General features: G+C 37.3%; 1 protein-coding gene across 1 annotated transcript in view; it reads right to left on the bottom strand.

The window, feature by feature from the left end:
• Positions 1–25737, bottom strand: part of GRID1 (glutamate ionotropic receptor delta type subunit 1) — a 1063263-nt gene that overhangs the window by 41271 nt on the left and 996255 nt on the right. The gene's annotated exons all lie outside the window — the stretch shown is intronic.

Below are 25737 nucleotides of genomic sequence, written 5' to 3' on the forward strand. Positions count from 1 at the left end.
GGCAGCTTTGGTCTACTCTTTGAGGTAGGAAGTTATACTAGATAGAGTTTTCAACTTGCAATAAGAAAAGCCTGTATTTGAATTCTGTCTCTTAAACTTATTGACTGTATTTAATGAGTCTGTAAGCACATAATGGAATGGGAAGGGGGAAAGGAAATGTGTATTTGTACAGCATCTACTATGTGTCAGGTACTGTGCCCAACACTTAACAAATATTATCTAATTTGATTCTCACAACAATGGTATGAGGTAGATGTTATTATTATTCCCATTTTCCTGTTAGGTGTGTGTGACTCACCCAGGGTTTGGCCCAGCACCTTATCCACTGTGTCACCTGGTTGCCTGTAGTTAAGTTGAAAGAAGGTTGGATTTGGACTTAAAAGTTATAGGATCATGGAGATGGAGCTAGACCAAGCTTAAGATGCCTTCTGGTCCAACCCCTTCATTGATATGAGGAATCTGAGGTACAGGAAAATAAAGTGACTTGCCCAAGGTCACACAGGTTGTGTCAAAGGTGAGATTTGAACCCAAAGTTTCTGACTCACAGGGCCAGTACTCTCTTGCTTACTACCTGGGTTGTCTTGGGGAAGTCATTTAACCTTTTCAATATTCATTTTTCTTATTGCTGAATGAAGGAGTTTGATAAGATGGAAGAAAAGGTCCCTTTTAACTTTAAACCTGTAATTCTGTGGTCTTAAACAAGCATTTATATATTTAACACTATCCCAATTAAATTACCTAATTTTTTACAGAATTAGAAAAAATAACAAAATTCATTTGGAAAAACAAAAAAGTCAAGAATATCAAAGGAAATAATTAAAAATGTAAAGAAAGGAGGTTTAGTAAGTACTAGATCTTAAACTATATTATAAGATGATAATTATCAAGCTATCTGGCACTGGCTAAGAAATAGAAAGGCAGATCAATGGGGTAGAGTACATACACAATTTACAGCACCAAATAAACATAACTTTGTATTTGACAAGTGCAAAGACAAGATTTGGGGATAAAAATTCATTATTTGGTAAAAAAATGTTGGAAAATCTGAAAAGCAGTATGGCAGAACTAAGTATAGACTAGTATCTCACAACATTCACCAAGATAAGGTCAAAATTGATTCATGATCTAGATATAAAGAGAGATTTTACAAGAAAATTAGAAGAACATAGAACATATTACTTATCAGACTTATAGATAGGTGAACAATTTGTGAGTAGAGATAGCAAAGAGATAGCAAAATTATGTGTAAAATGGATAATTTTCATTGCATTAAATTAAAAAAAAGGTTTTGTACAAATAAAACAAATGTAGCCATGATCAGAAGGAAAGCAAAAAATTGGGGGGGGGGGTTATAGATAGTTTATCAGATAAAGGTCTCATATATTAAATGTATAAAGAACTTTGTCAAATCTATAAGAATATGAGTCATTCCACAATTGGTAAATGGTCAAAGGATATGAGCAGGAAGTTTTCTGGTGAGGAAATCAAAACAATCTATAATCAAATAAAAAAATGCTCTAAATCATTATTGATTAGAGCAATGCAAATTAAAACAACCTTGACATATCATTTTATGCCTACCAGATTGGCTAAAATGATAGAATAGGAAAGTGACAAATGTTGGAGGGGATGTGGAAGAAGTGGGACACTAATTCATTGTTGGTGGAATTGTGAACTGATTCAATCATTTTCAAGAGCAACCTGGAATTATGCCCAAAGAGTTATTGAACTACCTATATCCTTTGACCCAGCAATACCACTACCTGGTCCATTCCATTTACAAGGATATTTAGGGGAAAAAGGAAAAGAACCTACATGTTCTAAGATGCTTATAACAGCTGTCTTTGTGGTAGCAAAGAACTGGGATTTGCAGGAATGCCTGTCAATTGAGGAATGTATGAACAAGTTGTGGTATATGATTGTAATAGAAAACTTCTATATGTGCTATAAGAAATGATGAGCTCAGTGATTTTAGAAAAATACATGGAGAGACTTTCATGAAACTATGAAGAGTGAAATGAGCAAAACCAAGAGAATATTGTATATAATAACAGTAATATTGTTTTAAGAAGGATTTTGAGTGAATAAGTTATTTTGACTATTATAAATACCCAAATTAACTATAAAAGACAAATGAAGAAAGATGTTATCTGCATCCAGAGAAAGAACTGATAAATAGAAGTATACATAGAATAATTTTACATACAGAGCATGCACACACACACACACACACACACACACACACACACACACGCCCTGATTTGTATCTAATGGTAGCCACTTCTAAAGTGGGATAGGAGGGGAGAAAAAAAATAAATTTACATGATGATTTTGTTGTATATTTGAATGAAATAGCAAGTTGTGCATAGTAGATTTGCAGTTTCATTTATAATCATCTTTTATATTGTACTATATTATGGAAATACTGGTTTTATTCTATCAATTAAAATAAAATTTAAAAAGATGAAATATTAATATTTTATAATGCTACACATATATTTTATATACTTCTGAATTTCTAGGAATGTAGAAATAGAAAGTATATATATGTATATGTATATATATATATACATACATATGAAATAAAATAAAATAGGAAGTAGGACATTAGATAATAAAGGGCTTTGAAGTCCAAATAGAGGATTTTGTATTTGATCCTGGAAATGATAGGGAAGATGGGAGAGGTGACACAGTAGAACCTGCACTTTAGGAAAATCACTTTAGTGGCAGAAATTTTATTTATATCAGTCTCAACTTCATCATCCATAAAGTGAAGATAGTAATGCTTACAACATTAATGTCGTAGGCTTGTTATGAGGATCAGAGAAGATAATGTAGATTATAGAACTTCGTTAATTCTTATGTACAATTTAAATAGAGGTGATTATTAGTTACTGCTTCCTTAGTATTCTTTTTTGGGGGGCACTAGACCTATGGTTTCATCATAAAGGGTGTCCCAAAATTGTCTTAGTGCCATTTTAGGTTAAAACTTATTGTGGTTTTAGGATAAAATTGTACTGAGATATTTTAGAGTCACTCTCTCTCTCTCTCTCTCTCTATATATATATATATATAGTATATATGTGTGTGTGTTTGTGTATCCCAATGAAGAAACTTCTTTACCAATGCAGATCATCACTTGCTCTGAAACTATTGACTTTAATTGTCTGTGTCAGTAAAAAGTGCCATAACTTTTTTAAGGCTCCCACAGGACTAGCATTAATGAGTTTTTTTTTTTTAATCTGTTTGTTTTATTTGGTTGGTTGGCTTGATTTTTAAAATAGGCAATAGAAAGCAACTAAATCTTTTTGATCAGGAGAGTGAAATGTTTGTATTTGTACATTAGGATGATTATTCTGACAGTTGTGGAATATACAACCTGTACAAGGAAGCTTCTAGATGGAGGATGATCTATTTTGGTCCAAGAGATAGAGAATCAGAGAGTAAGGACCTGAACAAAGGCAAAAGTCATGTGGATAAAAAGGAAGGCATAGATGTTTGAAAGGCTATGAAAGCAAAATTGATAAATGATTAAGAATCAAAAATGACTCCAGGAATTTGTGCCTGAGTAACTGGGAGGCTGTTGGGTGCCTCAACAGAATTAAAGAAGCCAGGAGAAGGAGCAGATATTAGACAGAAGATGTAATGCCAGCTTCTTTGACATTTCTGGAAAGGCAAGGCCATCCTCAGAATACTGACCCCTATGGGAATCAGAGCCCTAGATGGCAAAATACCCTTGTTAATATCAGCATCTGACAAGTCTTAGAAGCAGCTGCTAGTATGTCCTAAGTACAATTTGGACAGACATTGAACTCTGTCAACTTCTTACTGTCAGCCATATTAATTGAACTGCAAAGGAATACTGATTTAGGGCCACAAAGCATAGATGGTGGGGGCTTCCAACAGAGCCCCCTAATCAGCATTTAGAGGAACCTTGCTCTGCTTTATTACAGCAAGAAAGTCAGCACCATAAAAGAGTGAGCTGAGACATTATAGAACTCATGCTTCATAGCTTTGTGTTGGTAATAAAATGAAATCCCATATCTGCCCAATGCACCAGAAATTCTCTCTTTGACTCAGCTCAAAACAACAGTTTTCTGAGATTTCAAGAACTTTACTACTCTCTTTTCTTTTCAACTACTTTTTAGAGGCATAACAGAATGGAGGCTAAACTTGGTCTGCATGACCCCAGAGAACACAACTTGCAAATATGGGTGTATGTATTAAGAGAGGCATATTTAATCTCCACATACGAGTAAGAGGGGGAAATTAATCAAATTAAAACTATCCAAAATGAAGGAAGAAAGCAAGCATTTATTGAGTGACACAAAGTAAGTGTTTTACAAACGTTACTTCAGTTGATCCTCACAACCCTGAGACATAGGCATTATTATTATCCCTTTTTTACAGTTGAGCAAACTGAGACAGACAGAGGTTAAGTGACTTTTCCTAGTAAGTTCCTGAGACCAGATTTAAATTTTGGTCTTTCTGACCCACTGTGCCACTTAGCAAGCATCAAAACTGTAATGAACTGCCTCAGAAGGTAAAGGGAGGTCTTCGAGTAGAATATGGATAATACATTTTTATTTCTGCTCTAGAGGTGATTCCTACTCATTTGGGGGTTGGACTAGATGGTCTTTGTGGTCACTTCCAACTCCAAGGTTCTGTGATTCTATGAACTTGGAAAGGGTGAAAAATAGAGGAAGGTAGTAGGATAAAGAAGAGTTGAGCCTGCCCCAGTTTTACATCTTTGCCCCCCAAAGAGCATTTGACAAGACCAGTTGCTAATAAAAGAGCATGTTCAAATTTCCCTTCCCGATCTTCATGTAATACGTCCAGTGACAGGTCTTAAAACTAGAGATAGAAGAGACCTCATCTAGTCTAATCCTCTAAATTTACAAATAAGGAAACTGAGGCCCGTGGAATTGAAGTGAGTTGGCCAAGGTCACATATGTATGCTGGGAGAGATTTGAACCTAGGTCTTCTGAGTCCAGAGCTCATGGGCTTTCCATGTGCTCATATGATGACTGATACTCAGAATCATAAAACAGCTTTACAAAGGACAGATGGGGAAAAGCAAGGGTTTACAGGCTCTATAGACCACATTTTTAGAAGTGGGATCATTTTTAGTGTTGCAAGTCAAGCTGAGAAATAGGGACATAAGATCACAGGAGATCAGCTACTCTATATCCCCATTTGGGAGATGAGGAACTTGAGTCTCAGCTAGATGAAAAAGCAGAGTCGTGTTTTGACCTTCAGTTCTTTGACTCTATTCTAGTGCCCCTTCCTCACCATGCTAGAAGCCTGATCAGTGATAAGATGAAATTTGTCCAAGCAAAGATCCTTAATGTCTATCTCAGTTGTTACAAAGGCTAGGATTGGGAAGCCTCAGCTAGCACAAAATGTCCAATTTTGAAAGAGAAAAGACAGTGACTAGAGCTGATGCCAGAAATCTCTGGCTCTGCATACACACCACCAAAAGATCAGGTCAAATCAAATAAACATTTATTAAGTACCTACTAAGTTTCAGGCTCTGTTATAAACGCTGGGGATATAAAGAAAGACAAAAACAATCTCTCCTTTCAGGGAGCTCACCATCTAGGGAAAAGTTTAAAAAACTCGCTATCAATCAATTATTGAAAATGCCCATATGCATAATACCTTGCTTTGCTTGCCAGTAATGATCTGGCTCTCAGCATGACTATGACCAAAAAAATGATTTAATTCATACTCCCCCACACACCCACATAATTTCATTCTATTGGTTAAAAAATGGAAATAAAGATTGAGTCTGATATGTTGGACAATGATAGTTGGGGGGGAAGGGGACCAGGAAAAAAATGGCGAAGGAGTGAATTCAATTGTCCAATGCCCAGAAATTCAAAATATGATCAGGACACTCAGTAGACAATGAAAGACCAATCAATTTAAGTCAGCAACAACATTTGTTAAGTGCCTATTATGTTCAAGTGATTTCACTAGACTTTAAGGATTCCCAGACAAAAAAGACGTAGTTCCTATTAACAGGAAGCTTATAGTCTACTGAAGGGATACAGCATGTACATAGGAAAGTGTAAAGTGTTGAGGTTAAAGGTGCACTAAAACTTTTGAGAAATGGTTTATTATTCAAGTTGATTCGAGACTAGAACAAAGCATTCTAAGTAAAAAATGAAGAAAGTAAGAACTTTTTAATGAAGGAGAAGAATTAGGGAAGATTTGTGAGTTGGGCTGGTGAATCGGTAGGATCTGGATTAAGAAACTTGGTTTCTCTCCACAAATGAAGTGAATTTGTTAACTAAACCAAAGCAAGTGCTTCCAAGAAGGAAAGTTGTACATTCTAACTTCCCAAAGACTTTTATACTGCCCCTCATAAAAGCCATTAAAATAATTCAGTAACCATAGGGTCAGAGGCTACTCTGTCACATGGATAGAGCTCTGATTAAGAGATAGGAAGCAAAGAGATAAATGAATGACCCCTTCTCAGCACTAAGAGAGGTTAATAGCCAAGTGCTCCTGAGATCAGAATTAGTAGGCACATTCCCTAGGTGACCAGAGTTGGTCCCACTCATAGTACAAAATTAATTTAGCTCTGTGGCTCAGTCCAGAAAGAATGAGACAAATCTTCAAAGTTCCTAACACAATTAGATAAGTAGGAAGCACAATCAAATGGGGAATCCGATGCCAGCAAGGTGATATGCATGGGATGGAACAATTTTCAGTCCTTCTACATAGTGGTGGACTGCAAATGAAGGACATCTCTCCTAAACAGGACCATGTGGTCACTGCAGGAACCTCAGTGAAGAACTCTGTTCAATATGCAGCTGGCATGAGGGCCTGAATAATACGTTGGGAGGCCACAGCAAAAGGACTCAAAAGAGATTGTCTAACAGAGACATTGCTAGCCTCACTCTGTCCTTAGCAGTGTATCCCAGAAAGGAAGCAGCTGATTGTCATGAACAGTCCTCTATACAGGTAGAGGTGGCAGAAAAGATGACATCAGGAGTATACCAAAGGTGAGGAGCCCTTCCTCCAACAAATTCCCCACTCTTTTCCACCTTAAAAACACCTTAAAAGTGGCCTTATAATTAAGACAGCGATCTTTGTTAAAAATGGTGTCCAAGTGACATAATGGACAGAGCATTAAACTGAGAGTTGTTCAGACTTCAATTTGTATGATGTCTCAGACATTTAGGACTTGTATGACCTTGGCTAAATCCCTTAATGTTTTGCCTTGACTTCCTCATCTCTGAAATGGAGATAACAAAAGAACTTGCCTAACAAGGTAATTCTGGGGATCAAATGAAATTATATATAAAGCACTTGGAAAATGTTAAAGTATGATAACAATAGTTATTATTATTATTATATCATTTTAATAGTAGTTCATATTTGGAAAGTGTTTTAGGGTTTCTGAAGCATTCCCCCCCCCCACAACCTTGTCAGATTGGTATTATCATACCAGTTTTACAGATGAAGAAAAAGAAGACCTGGAAACCCAAGTCTTTCTGGCTCTAGGTTCAGCACACTGTCTATTCCACACTGGTATTTCCATGTGCATAAACATGAGAGTTGAGAGATGAGAAATGAGGGAAGAAGATGAAGGAGAGGGAGAAATGAGAGATTGAGGAGAAAAGGGAGAGGGTCAGAAGGAAGGAGAATAACATAGAAGAATAGAAGAAGAAAACACGTCATATGACCTGATTTCTAAGTCTGGCAAAGCTACTAACTAGCTATGTGACTTTGAGCAAGTCACTTCTCTCTGGGCCTCAGTTTATTTATAGTTTCCTTTGAAAAATGTCAGAGCCAAAAGCTTACTCGATAAGCTAGAAGCTTTTTATGCAATTTTCATAAATGTCAAAATGTAATAAGAGCAACCCAAAGGTACTCCATTCCCTTATAAGAAACAAAATAAAACAAACATAAACAAAAACAAAGCCTTCAACTGAACCAGGTCAGATTTAATAGTTTCATTATAATGCCGGATATCATGGTCTCTTCTAGTCACCTCACTGTAATATTGGAGTATTACTGCTTTAGTGTGAGTAAGTCTCAGATTCTTTCCCAGGGATTGGTTTTGACAGGGAGAACACCTGAGGGCATTGGACACTTTCAGTCCCAGAAAAGGACCGTCAATGAAAAGGGGGAAAAAAAGGACTAGAAAGCTACTTGTGCCAAAGGATATTCTTCCAACTTCCTTCCTTTGCCATGGTCCAACACTGGTCTTAAGCCTCTAATATGGAGAACCTAAATAACTGCAATATCCAAGCACTTGGTCACCTTCTTTATTTTCCCCCACTGAAAGCTATTTGCCAACCTTATTTAACCCCTAATAAGTTCAGGGCACTTTGCAAGTTCCTGGGGATACAAAAAGAAAATAAAGCAAAACCAAACAAAACTCCTTCCACTCGAGGAACTCATGATCTCCTAGGGGTTGGGGTGGGGCATGGCATTTATTCTCTCCAAGATTACCAATGACATTGTAATAATAAATTCATTGCTTTGTTCTACTTGTTCTCTGCAACTTTTTACACTATCAACAATCTTCCTCCCTGGACATACTCTTCTTCCTTGGTTTCTGTGCCCCTGCTCTCTCTTGGGTCTCCTCTCGTCTGTCTAACCATCCCTCCTCCATCTCCTTTTCTTGATCTTCATCCTTCTCCCATTAAATGTCTTTTGATCATATTTCCAAAGCACTTTCTCCCCCTGTTGTTGGCCTTTATTCAATTCAATTAAATAGAATGTTTTATCATTTCCTATGCAAAAGACACTGCAGTGATTTTTCTTGTTTTCTTTTTGATCCTAATCACCATCAGCTTGCATATATTAGTTTATCTGGTCCTCAAATCCACTGTGTATTTTTCAAGAAACATTTTGGTTTTCCTGAGTGCACTGGTGAGTTAACCACCCCCTCACAAGCAAAGGAGTGATTATTGTATGACCTATGAAGACCAGAAGTTTTCAATTTGCAGAGCTAATGGTATCTCTTCTGATATCAAAGACTAAAAACTCTCCTCCAAAATAGGCAAGATAAATAACCTCACCAGCAAGGCAAAGGGGGAAATTGATTTTCAATGATTTGTCAAAATTCAATATTGTCCAAAGGACATGATAGATACACACAAAAACACAGACACAACTCATTTTAGATTATTAGATGGGAAAGGTTAAGAGCAGCTGAAAGAGACAGTAATGTTTTATTTGCTTGAATCCACAAAAAAAGATTAGTAGGCAAAGGGTGGGGTGGGGGAATGAGCCAAGCCAGAGATAAGAAGGGGAAAAACTGTAACAGTGACCAAAAAAAATGATAAAATTAATGCACATAACCATTTTTCTCACAATCTTGTGAGATAGATAAAGTATAAATATCCTCATTGTATAAATGAGGAAACTGTCTTAGAGAGATGAAAAGATTGGCCGACAGTCACACAGCTAGTAAACAGCATAGTCAGAACTCAAAAGCAAGCTCTAGATCTTCTCCAATACCAGAGTTGCCCGGACACAATAGTTCTACAAAATCAATCTAAGAGCGAGAGAGGATGATATCTCACAATTGAGAAGTTCCCAATCTATGTTAGAAGCCAATATGTCATTTTGTTTTATGCTGGCCTTGTTTTTAACCTGGAAGAGATTTGTTTGTCTAAACTTTATTTTCCTCAGCCTAAAAAGAGTTTCTGGAAACCAGTTCTGCTCATTAGCCTGCAGAGAAAAAGGGATGGCTAAACACCAAATTATCATTGCTTCATATGAATTAATTCCCCATTACATGTCAGGTAGATGCTCTTGAAGAGTTTGCCATCTGAAAAATTGCTTCTAGAAGCTTGTTTCCGTTCCCAAGTTTTCCTTGTTGCTTCATCCGAAAATGTCAGAGTCAAAAGCTCACTCACAAACCTCAAAGCCTTTACAGCGATTGTAGTAAATGTCACAGTATATCCAGGGCAGCCCATATTTACTCCCGCTTCTTTCTTGCAGGGAAAACAAACAAACAAACAAAAAGCCAAAGCAAAGGTTTGGGGAGACACAAGTCATCTCGGAATCCACCATGTTTTGATTTTCTGGATGATATAACTCTAGGCCAGAGGAAAAAAATGTCCTACTTGAAGTCCAGACCTCTAATTTTATCTATGTAGGTTACTCTTCCTGTGGAAATCCCACTCTCCCAATGCAGATCAACTACCCACTAAACTTAAAAGTTTTAAGTGATTGTCCTAGGGGAGCGGTGGGGAACCTGGGGCCTGGAGGTCACATGTGGTCCTCTAGGTTCTCAAATGAAGCCCTTTGACTAAATCCAAACTTCCCAGAACAAATTCCCTTAATAAAAGGATTTGTTCTGTGAAACTTGGACTCATTCAAAAGGCAGCACTTGAGGACCTAAAAGGCCACATGTGGCCTCGAGGACATAGGTTCTCTACCCCTGCCTTACAGCATTGAGAAGTTAAATTACCTGCCTATGGTTACAGAACTCTTGAGTCTCAGAAGCAGGACTTGAACATGGGTCTTCCTGACTCCAGGGCAGGCCTCCTATATACTATGCCACTCTAAGAAACCTCTGTAGTTACACTGATAGAATTACTTTAGTTTCCTAAATTTTCTCATACATATTAATGACCTCGGGATCAAATTTGCATATTTACCCTTAACGAAACCCATTTTAATCACTTTACTTCTCTGAAGAATCAACTATCATGCTGCAGCCCCTCTTAACAGAAATCCTTTCTTGTTGTCTTCTAATGCCAGAAATATGGACTTGTTCTTGGGACCTAAATGGATGGCTATGGGCTGTGTGAATATAAACATCACACATTGGAACTAAAGCTTAAAGTACAGAATAGGCCCAAAGAAAGCTATTAAAACCGAAAGGAGACATTGCTGTGTTAACTTAAAACAACAAGATAATCCAGTTGGCTATCAAGACCCCAAAATTAATATCATAAAACCAGAAGCACTGATGCTCAGTGGAACAAATTACTTCACTGGAAATGAATCAGCACAGTTATAGACGGAGCGAGAGTGAAGAAAATATCATGTGGGTACAAAGCAAATCAGACAAAAATATTCTGGAAAATAAAATTAGATTGAAAGAAAATGAATATTCTCCTCCTCTATCTAATAGAAAGCCTGAAGATCATCAAAGGGACTATGATGGCAGGAATGTTGGTTGAGTTCCCACATGTGCCTGCATAGATGAGAAAACCTGCAAAAGAAAGTAATTGAAGAATTCATAACGAGATTTGCTTGGCAAAATCCAAAACCAAAAGTAAAGCAATTTAACAACTGAGGCCCAGTCAGGGATTTTTGTGGTCTTTGAATTGGATTATCCCAACCCAATCATCATCACAGTAGATTAAATGGCAAAGACATGCGATGGGACCAATGGAGTCTGTTACGTATAAATAACCTAACCCAGTGGTAAAAGAGTAAGCAGAGCCTTCCTATGAGCCCTTTCTGAACGCCATTTTTCAGACAAATCTATGGTTTCAAATAGGAAAACTGACAATACAAAATACACCATGACAGGGTAGTCAGGATGGTGAAATAGGAATAAAACCCTTTCAATGTCATAAGAAGACTGAGGTCTTTGGCTGGGAGAAGAGAAGGCTCGGGGGTGACATAAGAGGTATCTACCAATATCTGCAGAATCGGTCTGCTCTGTCAAACCCAGAAAACAGAACTCAGAGCAATGATTGGACTTTGGGTGAGTCACTTAATCGCTGTCTGCCTTAGTTTCCTCACCTGAAAAATGAGGATAATAATAGTACTTAACTCCCAGTGTTGTTGCAAGAATCAAATGAGATAATATTTGTAAAGTGCTTCTCAAACCTTAAATCACTTTACAGATACTAGCTATCATGATAATCATTATACTAATTACTTCTAGAGAGACCAATTTAATCCCAACAGATGGAAAAAAGCAAAACTTCATAATGATCAAAATTGTCAAATGCTGAAATGTGTCACTGCAGAAAGTTATAGGTCCCTTCCTTACTGCAAATCTTTAAACAGAGGCATAAGGTCATGCTTTGGGGAGGTTGAATGGGAGATTTCCATTCTGACACAGGTTAGAGCTGGATGACCTCTGGAAGATCCCTTTTAGCTTTTTAGAATCTATGTTTCTATGACCTCTCCCATTTATGAAGAATAAATGGCAAATAATTGCTAAAGGTTAAATAAGAAAAACCTCCATTTCTGACTGTACACATCTTGCTCCTAAATCTTGCCTCAAATCAAAGGCAAGACAAGACGGGACAAAGAATAAGGAAAAATGGATTTGACTGTTTTTAAAGGAGGGGAAGAGTACTGCTCCAGAAACACCTGAAGGATATTTGAAAGTAACACTCTTGATTACCATCTGAAATATGTCAGATAAGAAGTGCACTTGAAGGTGATGGGAGGGACATCTGTATCATGTGTCCATACTTCTGAGGCAAAAGCAAGAGAAAAGCAAAGAATGTGTAAACACAGAGACATATACTTGTATATGCTTATACACACACATATACAAAAATGTATATATGTATGCATATGTATGAGAGAGAGACAGAGAGAGAGAGAGAGAGAGAGAGAGAGAATGGAAAGTAGTAAGTCTGAAATGAATCCCTGCAGGAAAGGAGATGGCCATAATTGTGACATTTCTGATCATCAATTAGAGATGAAATGAGAAACACAACCTTTCTCATTCAGTCTTCTTAAATCCAATGATACTTTCAGATTGTGAGAAATAGTGTGATTTCAGTAAAGAGAGCTTAACACAGTAACCAATTCCATTCTTGGTAAAAATAAGAATTGGGTCAAAGTGAAATGAATGCAAAGGAAACATTAAAGGACCTCGTAAGCAAATTATGTGTCAGTATCTCTTCTTGCAAAGTTGAATCTGGGCATTATATTACAGAACACAAATAGTATACACTAAATCAAATCTCTTCCTTTTCCAAGGGAGTAATGATGAGTTCATAGTTGGAGACCTGGGAGGGGTTTCAAAGATCATCAAGTTCAACAAATTCACTTCATCAAGGAGAAAATAGAAATCTGAAGATCCACTTGTCCAAGATCACACAAACAGTAAATGAAGAAACTCAGATTTGAACCCAGATCCACTGATACTAGATTCAGCCCTCTTTCTACTGAATTGTACTCATTGAGAACCATGCCCTGAATATTAACCCTTTAAACTTCAATACTAAAATGATTTTGCTTAGCTTGACTGGGAAATTGAGTTCTAAATAAATATAAAAACAAGACACAAGTCTCTGTTCTAATTCATTATCTATGCAGCCCCTAAAGTAATTTTATAAAAGCACAGATCCAACCACATCACTTCCCCATACACATTCAACATACTCCAGTGGCTCTCTATTGCCTCCAGGATCAAATACAAAATGCTCTGGTTGACATCCAAAGCCCTTCATACCCCAATTCCTTCCTACCTTTCCAGTCTTCTTACACTGTACTCCCCAACATGTACTATTCAGTCAAGTGACACTGGCCTCCATTTCTCAGCTCTGGACATTCTGGTTTTAGTCCATACCTGGAATAGTCTGGAATGTTCTCCCTTCTCATGTTCACCTCTCATCCTTGACATTTCAACTAAAATCATGTCTTTTGCTGGAGACTTTCCCCAACCCCTCTTAATCCTTCGCTCTTTAATTATTTCCTATTTATACTGTATATAGTTTCCTTTGTGTGTGCGTATATATATTTACATATTGTCTTCTCCATTAGATTGTAAACTCCTTGGGGGCAAGGATTGTGTTTTGTCTCTTTTTCGTATACCCATCATAAGCACAGGGCCTGGCACATACTAGGGGCTTAATAAATATTGATTGATTGACAAAAGTGACTAAAAGAGGATAGGTTTTGGTGCTAGATCATCTAAGTTGAAATCCCTCCTCTTTTGTTGGCTACAGGCATTTATTACTTTGCAATGACAATGAACAACAGAAGACAGTGCAATTTGATACCTATACAAGCAAGGGAATAGGAATAAAACACCTAGTTGCTCTAGGTGTTTCATTCAATTAATCTGATCCAGGTGAACTCCTTATTTAGGTACTGAAAGATTAAAAAAAAAAAACCTGGCAGATGTTATTGTTGAGGCACCATCAGCAATATATGAAAGATGATGGGAAATGGGAGAGGTACCACAACATGAGAGCATAGGAAAAGTGTCCCTATTTTTTTCAAAGGAAGGAAAGAGAATCTACAAAATAGAGAATAATGAGCTCCAACTTTTAAGAAAAGCCTCAAATGGGTCATTAAAGAGATGTTTGGCAAAACTTACAAAGGGAAAAGTAATGACAAAAACCATCTGGGCTTCATCAAGAATTATCATTTCCTTTTTGATAGAATTACTAAACTGGTAGATGAGAGGAATTCTTGACCTGAACTTCACCTAGATGTAAGCAAAGCTTTTGATAGAGTATCTCATGCTATTTTTGTGGAAAAGATGGACAGATGCAGACTAGACGATAATGTAAATAATGAATTTATGATTGGTTGGATGGTTGGATATCAAGAGAAATTTCTATTGTTTTAATGCTAATGTAGATAGAGTTCTCCTGTGGAAAGCCCCAGGTGTATGGGTTTGGCCCTGTGCAGTGTAACATGCTTATTAATGACTTGACCACGAAGCACGAATGGCACGCTTACATTTGCAGATGATGTAAATATGGAAAGGATAGATCACACAGTGGATAACTGAATCAGAATCCAAAAAGATCCTGACAGATTATGGCATTGAGCTAAATGAAATCCTATTAAACTCAATAGGTATAAATGTAATATCTTACACATGGGTACAAAAAAATCAACTTTGTAAGTACAAGAAAGGGGAGACATGATTTAGATATTAGTTTGGCTGAAGAAGATCTAGAATTTTAATGGCTGAAAATGCAATATGATTTAGCACTCTGATATGGAATGATAAATAACTAATGAAATGTTGGGGTGAATTAACAGAAGCATAGATTCTGGAAATAAGCAGGTAATATTCACTTCGTACTCTGCCTTGGTCAGACATCATTAAGTATTTTGTTCAAATCCAGGTGCTACAGTTTAAGGATGATATTGGTAAGCTGGAGAATGTCCAGAGGAGGGAAGTTAAGGTAGTGAAGGTTCTTTAACCCATATCATATGAGTCAGTCAGTCAATAAGCATTTTAAGTGCCTACTATGTGCCAAGCACTGTGCTACATGCTAGGGATTAAAAGAAGAGCAAAGATAGTTCCTGCCCTTGAGGAGCTCATGATCTAATGGGAGAGACAACAAGCAAATAAGATGTGCTATCTATCTATACACACATATATGTACATGTTTATGTATGTAATATACTATATATGTATATGGAGAGAGAGAGAGAGACTATTTTATAAAGGTAAGGTACTAGAACTAATAGCAATTGGGAAAGACTTTCTTGTAGAAGGTGTTTTTAGGTGGTACTTGAAGGAAGCCAGGGAAATAAGTAGAAATAAGGAAGGAGGGCATTATCAGCATGGAAGGTAATCAGGGAAAATTTCCAGAGCCAAAAGATGAAGTGTTTTGTTTATGAAACCACTAAGGAGGCTAGTTTCACTAAAGAGAATAATACGTGGGCACGTAAGGTATAAGAAGACTGAAAACACGTATGGGGAAGGTATAGTTTATGAAGGGCTTGGAAGGAACAGGAGATATTTAGCTTGCAGAAGGGAAGACTGGGTGTGGTGGTCACAGAAGCTATCTTGACATATTTGAAAGGATGTCATATGGAGAAGAGATTGTATTGATCTGTTTAGTCACAGAAGGCAGAATCCAAAGCAATTATGTGGGGGGTGGGGGGGGAGAGTAGTTACACAGAGGAAAATTTAGAAATTTAGGCTTGATGAAAGGACAAAAACAAAACTCAAAAAATGGCCTGACAATTAGCACTGCCTAAAAGTGGTATGAGCTGACTTGAAAGATGGTAGCTTCCCCCTCTTTTATGGTCTTCAAATAGAATGGATCACCACTTGCCAGATAAATTATAGCAGGGATCTCTTCATGATTGAGTTGAACTAGATGGCTTCTGAGATCACTCCCATCTCTTAAATTTTTCGATTGTATTAGTCTGTGACTTTGGAAAAAAGTCACTTATCCTCTCTGGGCCTCAATTTCCTCATCTGCGGTATGACTAAATTGTCTTGAAGGTCCCTTCCAGATAGTCATAGCTAAGTTCATATGAATTCATCTTTATTTTTTTACCAAGCACTTCCTTCAGAACTCTCTTATGGCTCAATAGTGCCAATGTTATTATCCCTATTTTATAGATGCAACTAGTGGATAGCATGCTGGACTTGAAGTCAGAAAGACCTGGGTTCAAACCCTGTCTCAATTATTAGTTGTGGAACATTGAACAAGCCACCGGATCTGTCACCCTGTTTTATGCTCTGTAAAATAGGGATAAAAGCATTCACCTCACAAGGCTGTTGTGGGGTTCAAATGTGATGATAGATATAACGCACTGTGTAAATCTTAAAGGGCCGCATAAATATTAAATATAGATATGGAAGGTGAAGTTTTTCAAAGTGAAGTCATTTATTGAAGGACAAACAAATACAAAGGATCAGAGTCAACACTTGGAGACAACTTTCTCAACTGATAGCTGAACCGTTCTACCTTCCCATACTGCCTCTCTTCTGACTAAGAAACCCAGGGATCTAAGGATCCTTTCAACAGAAGACTTCTAAAATCAGCATTTCCCAAACAAACTGGGGAGCAGAACCCTGGATTTCTCTACTTTAAAATATGCTTATTTAGTTTAAAAGAGGAAAGGATGAGGAAGAAATGAGACTAGATGTCAGTAATTAACCAGAAATCAATCAAAGGTGAATAGTCTAATTCAAAAGGAAGTTTGTTCAGAGGAGACAGATAAAAGTGAGGCAAGAAACCAACAAAATCCTTGTGCCTGTGAATGATGGTTTTGGGGTGGTGGAAGTGACAGCCAAGAGGACAGTCCAACTTCCTGAGTGGTTCAACTGTCACGGAGTCACCCTCTTTTAGGCTGTGACACTGACCAGACTCCCCAAATGTTTGGTACTAAGTAACTATAAGTTACACAGTACTTAAACACAAAACTGTAAGAATCAGCAGGTACAGAGGGAGGGATAGAATTGTAGACCAGGCAGGGAGGAAGGTGGGGAGGGCAAATCTAGGTTCTGGAGCAATGCCATAAAAACATTGTGTGTGTGTGTGTGTGTGTGTGTGTGTGTGTGTGTGTGCGTGTATGTGTGTGTGTGTGTGCATAAGTGTGTATGTGTGCATGAGTGTCTGTGTGTATGCATGCAGAATTAGATTAGTGGAAGGAATAAACAAGATTTGCAGGGTAATTTCCATACAGCATTTGCATTCTTACTTTATGCTCCTAGCTATATTTATTGGGTGGGAAAAAAAACCCTGTTGTGACTGCCAACCATCACAGAGTGTACCAACCATTTTCTCTCTGGGAAAAAAAATAATGTCACCTCACTAGCCATGGAATCAGAAATAAGCAACTTGTCTATTTATTCAAAGAGCTCAATGAGCTGTGAAGATTGACATTTAAACTATTAACACTGTATTTCATCTGACAATGTTATTAAATATTAAGTCTGATTTATGTAAAGGTTTAATCAAGTGGCAGATCGGGTCAGACCATGTGCTGCAAAGAAAGCACATTATGGGGAATAGTATTTGATAGATTTGATCCCACAAAAGGGGGGAAAATAGTCCACCATCAACAGCAAGGTCTGACTTCATTTGACAAAGTTATTATCATATAAATTCAAACAACTTGCTAGCTCAACACTGCACCGGAAAGTTTCTCTAATTGATATTCTTAGCAGTTTGGCAATCGAAAAGCTGAATCGCAGAATTCAATAAATCTAGCTATAACAAAGGAGAGGAAATGTCAGGTTACTGAGCTTGGTTTCTGCACTCTAATGGCAGAGTGGGAAGATGCTAGAATGATTCAATGCAGGTGTGCATGGTGCACATCTTGTGAAGTTGGTGAATACATCACATTTTAGAAGGGGCAAAATAAGGAGCAGGAGAAACTGGGTATAGACAAGTAAAATGGTAAAAAGGACAGCGACAGGAACAATAAAGGGTATGGCAGGATGTCTAAATGAAATTTATATATTTATATATATACATATATACATACATATACATACATACATATATATATATATGTATGTATGTATGTATAAACACAGGTTAGACAGCTTTTTCCCCTATGAACCTTACCTTCTACTGACTTGGAAGTGGTCAAACATAAAGGGGACAGAATGAGAAGGGGAAGGTGTCTAAACAAGAACAATCATGGGGGAAAGAAGCCTAAGACTCTCCTCTCATCTGAGACTTATTTTGCCAAAGGCAGGGAGGTGCACTTTTTTCATATTTCAAAAATTCACTGTTTTGTCACTGAGGGTATTCTCTGTTGTGGTTTAGCCCTTTTTCAGTCATGTCCAGCTCTTCATGACCCCATTTGGGGTTTTCTTGGCAAAGATACAGGAGTGTTCTGCCATTTCCTTCTCCGCCTCATTTTACAAATGAGGAAACTGAGTCAAACAGGGTTAAGTCACTTGCCAAGGGTCACACAGCAAGTCATTTAACCCCATTTGTCTCAATTTCCTCATCACTGAGTAACTGTATCTACTCTACATTTTGGTAATTCAATTAAATGTATTCCACAAGTATTTATTAAATGCCTGCTAAGATCCAGGCACTATACCAGGCATTAGAGATAGAAACACAAATGCAAAACAAAACAGTTTCTGATTTCAATACATTCTTCTGGAAAATGATCTTTGAAAGTTTCTGTGCTAAATTCAGATTCACGAATCTGAATCTAGGCTGGAGGTGAACCTCTCTCAGTTCCCCCAGGCTCAACATCAGATTCACAAATATTGCCTGATGGCAGGTCTCAACCTCAAAACATTCCTGGTTTGGTAAGAACTGTCACTGCTTGTGGTCTTTGTCAAACGCCTCGAGAATCCAGGGTCATTTACATTCCATAAAGGCAAATAAGAATAGGACACTGATTGGTAGAGGTAGCTAGAGCACCAAGCCTGGAGTCAGGAAGACTCATCTTCCCTCTACCCACCCAGTCAAGTCTGGATACTTGTTTTTTTTTCCTTTATTTTTCCCCCAAAAGTTGTTTTAGTCTACCTGCTTCTTCCCAGGATGCAATATTGAAAGAATAGAGATAAGGGGCACCTTAGAGGTACAAATCCAGGAAAGAGCTAAATCAGTCTAGTCAAAAGACAAAGCTCACCAGTACTGGCTCACTCTCTTCCAGTCTAGAGATAAACATAGACAAATAGGAAACTTCACTATTCTCTAAGAAAAAACAAGATAAGACACCACTATGTGTCAAATGAACACATTTCAATGAAGATACACTGAGTCCCCCATACATATTTTAGCAGGAGACTCACTACTGTGGTTGGGACAGCTCTGTTTTGCACATTCCTCTGAATGGACATATTAGAGTCATAGATAATAAAAAAATTTGATAGGACTTTATGATTTGCAAAGCATTTTATGTGTATCATCTCATTTGACTGCTACACAATCCTTTGTTTCGTGTATTAAGGGTATTGCATTGAGAGAAAAGACAACAGAGGTTCCAAGAAGTCAAGAGATTTATTCATGGCATGCTTAAAGTTACGGGTGAGATTCTAACCCATTTTTCTTGATTCTAGGCTCTGGCCTTTCTACTACACCAAAGCACTGATGTTAAACCAGAAACCTATCTCAACCACTTTCCTCATATGTGTAGAGGTGAACAGCGAAGACTATTATCTTCTCTCCTCATGCCTCCTATACTGTCTTCTCTTATTTGCATCTCAATATAAAAACCTCACCTCATTTTACTGAGAAAATAGAGGTCATACACCTTGTGCTTTCTCTTCTTCTCTTCTCCCTATTTAACCCCACTCCCCATATCATCTCCCATCCTCTCCTCTTTTGTTCGAACCTCTGAAGGTCGTCAAGAACAACACCTCAATGTGTGGGCCTAATACCATCCACTGTGATTATTTTTCTGGCAGATTTTTCCAATAATCATCACCTCCTCTTGCTCCCTAATCTTTGATCTCTCCCTATCTATTTGTTTCTTCTTTGATGCCAATAAATGTACCCAGGTCTCCCCTATGCTTAAAAGTAAAACAATTTTCCCTTACATAATCTTCCCTCATCCAGGCAAGATTTGAACATGGTCTTTCTGAGTTTCCTTGACTTTATTTACATCCACTATGTCAGCTTTATGTCCGCTATGCTCAGTTTTCTCTCATAATAAAGTATAATATGAACCCTAGATATATTACCACCATCCTAAATTCCACCTTTAATGTCTCACCATGTCATGAAAGTAACTCTAGGTTCACAAAGGCCACGATAGTAAATTACAAGCTCTGAAATATCCTACCACGTTTGAAATGCTTTGAGTTTGGGGACAACAATGGACCCAACAGATGCTTGGTATTCAAGGACTAGCCTTGCCTAACTAGAGACATTCATCTCCACACAGGCCATAAAATTATTTTCGGGTGGAGCTTTGTTATCATAAATCTCAAATACGAGTTGCATCCTCCCGGGGCCTCATTTTTCTCTTCTGTAAAATGGTAGGGGTAGTGATTTGAATGACCTTTGATGTGTCTTTTGGCTCTAGATCTATGATCTCATGATTCATTAGTGGGTGTTCTCTGTGTAGATGGAGAAAGGGCCTATGTGGATGAGATCACAGCAATCATGAAGTCTTGAAAAACAATGCTTTGGAAACCATGAATTTCAATGCATAAGAACTAAATTTTGGATCAAGAAGATGAAGACATATTGAAGTCTTTTCTTTGAAGTCCTGGTTTGAAAAGACAAGTAATCTTACTTAAAAGTGACTCCTTGGAAATTTTCCAAGGAACAAACTAACCCAACTCTTGCCTGGTAAGGAGCATGCATCCCGGATCTGGAGCGTTGCAAACAGATTATCTGTTGGCTCCAATGATTCATCTTCCTAATTACACTTTTCCTAGGTTCATATTAAAATGTTTGCTTTCCTTTTGTACACACTGACAGCAGGAGTAACATGCTGGGAGTTAGTAAAAATACTATCCTGAGATTAAACATTTGTCATAGAAAAACTGGCTATATACAAAAACATAAAAGTTCAGGGGGGCAGAGATTTATTTCCTTTTCAACAATGTGGAATATTTATACCATTATTAATTTGCTGGGTTGTCAAGATGCAGACAAGACCAAGAGTTTGCCTTCAGATTCACCCCCAATTCACCACCCCCTTTGGGGTCCTTTGACCATCACTGAACCTCTGTCATCAAAGCAAACTCTTCCTTGGTTCTGATTACTTTCTTTAGAGGAAGGGAGATGAAGAATTTCAGCCGCTCTTGAGATATATAATTCTGGATAATCATACATTAAGGAATCTAAGAGGACCCTAGAGATGGTCTTTCATTTGCCAGATGAGGGAATTGAGGCTTTTGTGCCTTGTCCAAAGTCATACAACTTCTTGCCATGAATCTCATATTTTTTTTAACATTGATGAGTTTTGTCCAGTGGTAAATAGACTATTGGCCTTTAAATCATCAGGAAAAGTCTTAATTCTATATTAACCCTGTGAAAGCTGTGTGTGTGTGATGATCATGGATGCATTCCTCCAATTCTGATTTTCTGCTTTTCTTTCTCTTTTCCAGTTATTTGCTTCTCTCAGCTCTTGGATTCACCACCAGAGAGAGGACTGGTATGAACAGGCTCTCCCAGAATGTGTTTCTCCCTCTTTGTAGATGCCCTGTGCCAGGCTGGCTAGGATGATTTCATCTGGAATCAATGATAAAGCCTCAAGGTCTGGATCACAGGATCAATTGTTTCATTGAACCTTATGAAAATCAGGCTCAGTGAAAATCATGACCACGACTACAACAAAATTGGCTGATATCGGCACTTTTCTACCTAACCCCAACAGATATAAAAACATCTCTGTTGTTGTGGAAGTAAGGGAATAACAGTTGTAGAGTCATAATGGTACTACCCGGCTAGCCACATTCTTATCTATTCATTATTTAAATTATGTGTATTTAAAAAAAGTAACATTTGTTTTTCTCCCTCCAACATCTGTCCACTGGAGAGTGGAGGCCTTGTAAAAAGTTTGCATAGTCAGGCAAAACACATTCCCACATTGGCTATCTCCAAAATTGTGTATCTTATTCTGCAGTTTAAGTTCATAATTTCTTTGTCAGAAAGTGTGTAGCCTACTTCATCATCAGTCCTTTGGCACCATGGTTTATCATTGCCTTGATCAATTTTGAAGTCTTTCAAAGTTGTTGGTTTTTTTGTTTGTTTGTTGGTTTTATCTAATGTGTTGTCATTGTGTAAAGTATTCTCCTTATTCTTCCCTGCATTATTTCATAAAAGTCTTCCCATTTTTCTCTGAAACTTTATTTTGTCATTTCTTAAAGCATAATAACAGTCCACTCCATTCACATACCATGAAATGTTCAGTGATTTACTAATTGATGTACACCGTTTTAGTTTCTAGTTCTTTTATCCTAAAAAAGAGATGCTAAACATATTTAGTACATATAAGATATTTTCCTCTTTGTTTTATCCCTTTGAGATATCTATGGGTGGTATTGTTGGGTCAAAAAACTTGAACAGTGTACTACCTTTTGGAGCATAGTTACAAGTTGCTTTCCAGATTTAATGGATCAAATCACAGCTCCACCAACAGTGCATCAATGTGCCTATTTTTCAGGAACCCAGCAAACACTTGTCATTTTCCTTTTTTTTTTTCTGTCAATGTTGACAGTATGACTGGTATGGAATGGAACCTCAAAATTGTTTTAATTTACATTTCTCTAATCTTTGATTGTTGAGAGTATTTTTATATGACTATAGAAAATTTTAATGTCTACCTTTGGAAACTGACTTTATATACTTGACATTTATTAATTAGGTTATGGCTCTTAATCCTATAAAGTTAAATCAATTACTCATATCTTAGAAATCACACCTTTATCGGAGAAACTTCCTGCAAAGTTTTTTTTTTTAACCTAATTAACCATTCTCCTTCTAAACTTAGTTGGAATCATATTGTGTGCCTTCTTAAGGGGTGAGGGAGGGGTTGGAGGGAGAGAATTTGGAACTAAAAATTATTTTAAAAATTAATGTCAAAATGGTTTTAAATATCATTTGGAAATATTTAATGAAATAAAATACATTTAAACTTCGTTTGAATAGACTTGATTGTGCAATTTTTTTTTGTAAATTTTTGTAATCAAATTTATCCACTTTATCTTCTATGATACTCTATCTCTTGTTTGGCCATTAACCTCTATTGTTCTCAAAGTTATTTTTTCCTTGTTCTTATACATTTTTGCTATATTTATGTTATTTTGAAGCTGATCTTGGCATTTATGTGACATTTTGGTCTAGACCTAATTTATTTCAGACTATTTCAGACTGCTGTTCAGTTTTCCCAGCTGCTTTTTTATTTTTTTATTTTTTTGCCAAATACTGAAACATTATTCCAATAGATGGGGCCTTTGGATTTATTGAATGCTAGTCTAATATATTTGTTTTTCTATGTTGTGTATCTCTCTGTTCGACTCATCAACCTGTTTTTTTTTAACCATTACCAAATCATTTTGATGATTGCTGTTTTGTATTATAGCTTAAAATTTGAAATTGTTAATCCCTATTCCTTCCCATTTTTTTTCATTATTTCCATTGAAAATCTTGGCCTTTTCTTCCTCAAGATACATTTTTCCTATTTTTGTAAAGAAAATACTTTAGTATTTTTAGTATTTTAGTATTTAGTAGTTTTCCTTGCGGTTCATTGATGTGTTCTGCCACGCAATCATGAATAGGAAGTCTGGGTTCCAAGGTGACATCTGGCTATTCAGATTTCTACTCCAGGGACTTTAATGAAGTGAGCTCATTGTCTGATGAGGCTGCTGTTTGGTTTATGTTTCTATGTATCAATGCAATGAAACTCTATTACCTTCATTTATGGGCTCCCCTCTGTACTTCCATTGCCCATCCTGAGCACTGATTGGCTTGTTGAGTCCAAGCTAATGGGAGTTTTGACAATTTTATAGAAGATGTCAATATATTGCCCAGGTGAAGATGATGAATACAAGAGGGTGAAGGTTGACAGAGGGAAAAATGGGAAGGAATGTAGAAGAGAGAAAGAGAGAGGAGAAAGGGGATTGGGAAGGCAAAGGAGAAAGGGTAAGAAAGAGAGGTAGGGATAGAGAAGAAGAAGAAAGAAGAAGAAGAAGAAGAGAAGAGGAGGAGGAGGAGAAGGAAGGAATTAAGGAAAAGAGAAAAGAAGGAAGGAAAGAAACAAGAAAAAAGACAAAGGAAGGAAGGAAGGAAGAAAAGAAACAAAGAAAGAAAGACTGGAAAATTTTAGTGGACCTCAAACACAATATGAGCCAATAGTGTGATGCAGTAGCTAAAAAGGTTAAGGTTGTCTTATATTGCATTATGAGAAAGTTTCCCCAGTGAGGAAGGTGGCAGTTTTTCCCTAATCAGACCAAACTTGGAGTGTTTATTCAGTTAAGGGTGTTGTATTTTAGAAAGAATTTTGAAAAACTACTGCATGTTCAGAGGATGGTGGTCAGGATAGTTAGGGCACCAGATGGAAAATGTGGAATTGCTGATCTCTAGTTTAATACCAGGGAAAGAAGGAAGGAAGGAAGGAAGGATGGATGGAAGGAAGGATGGATGGAAGGAAGGAAGGAAGGAAGGAAGGAAGGAAGGAAGGAAGGAAGGAGGGAAGGAAGGAAGATGGGAAGGAAGGAAGGAAAAAAATTCGACTGGAATTTTGAAGAGGAGATCCTTGATCGGACATAGGTGACTGTTTAGCTTCTTGGTTCTGAGATTCTGTGACTGTACAAGTCAAACATGATGAAATTGTAAAGAAAGAGGAGCAGAGAGGATAGGACAATACAGGAAACACGTGATGACTTAATGACTAATGAGGTCAAGGAAGCAAGGTGAAGAGGATAGACCAGAGGCACAGAGCCTGCCTACATCTCAGAGGCTGAATTCTGTACTTTTTTTCCACATTCAGCACTAACTGAAGCAATTAGGGGATACCACTACAAGATTAATCTTTCTAAACTCCCACCTTCATCTGATCATTGGATCATATATCTCAGCTGGAAGAGACTTCAGAGGTCATCTAATTCAAACCCTTAATTTTACAGGTGATGAAACTGAGTCACATAAAGGCTAAGTGACTCCCCCAGTGTCATATAGCTAGTAAATATCTGGAGCAGGATCTAAAGGCAGATCTTCCTGACTCCAAATTCACTATGCCTTGCAAGCATCAGAAGGATTTGAATCTAAATCCTCTGAGTCCATACTCAATTCCCTTTCCACCAGACAATGCTGCTTCATTATGTCACTCCCTTCCTTGAGAACTTTCCTTGGATTTCTACTACATATGGTATAAAGTCAAGAAGTTCTATAACTGAAAATGGGGCAGCTTGGTAGGTAGAGCACTGGGCCTGGAGTCAGGAAGATGAATCTTGCTGAGTTCAAATCTGGCCTCAGAATCTCACTAGCTGTGTGACCCTGAACAAGTCACTTAAATCTGTTTTCCTTCAGCTAGTTTCCAGGATTTTATGAGGAACAATTGAGACAGTACGTGAAAAATATTTTGCAAACCTTAAAACACTATATCATCATCATCATCATCATCATCATCATCATCATCATCATCATCATCATC

The sequence above is a fragment of the Vombatus ursinus genome, unplaced genomic scaffold (assembly GCF_900497805.2).
Source record: "Vombatus ursinus unplaced genomic scaffold, bare-nosed wombat genome assembly UNPS02015129.1, whole genome shotgun sequence".
NCBI classification, from domain to species: Eukaryota; Metazoa; Chordata; class Mammalia; order Diprotodontia; family Vombatidae; genus Vombatus; species Vombatus ursinus.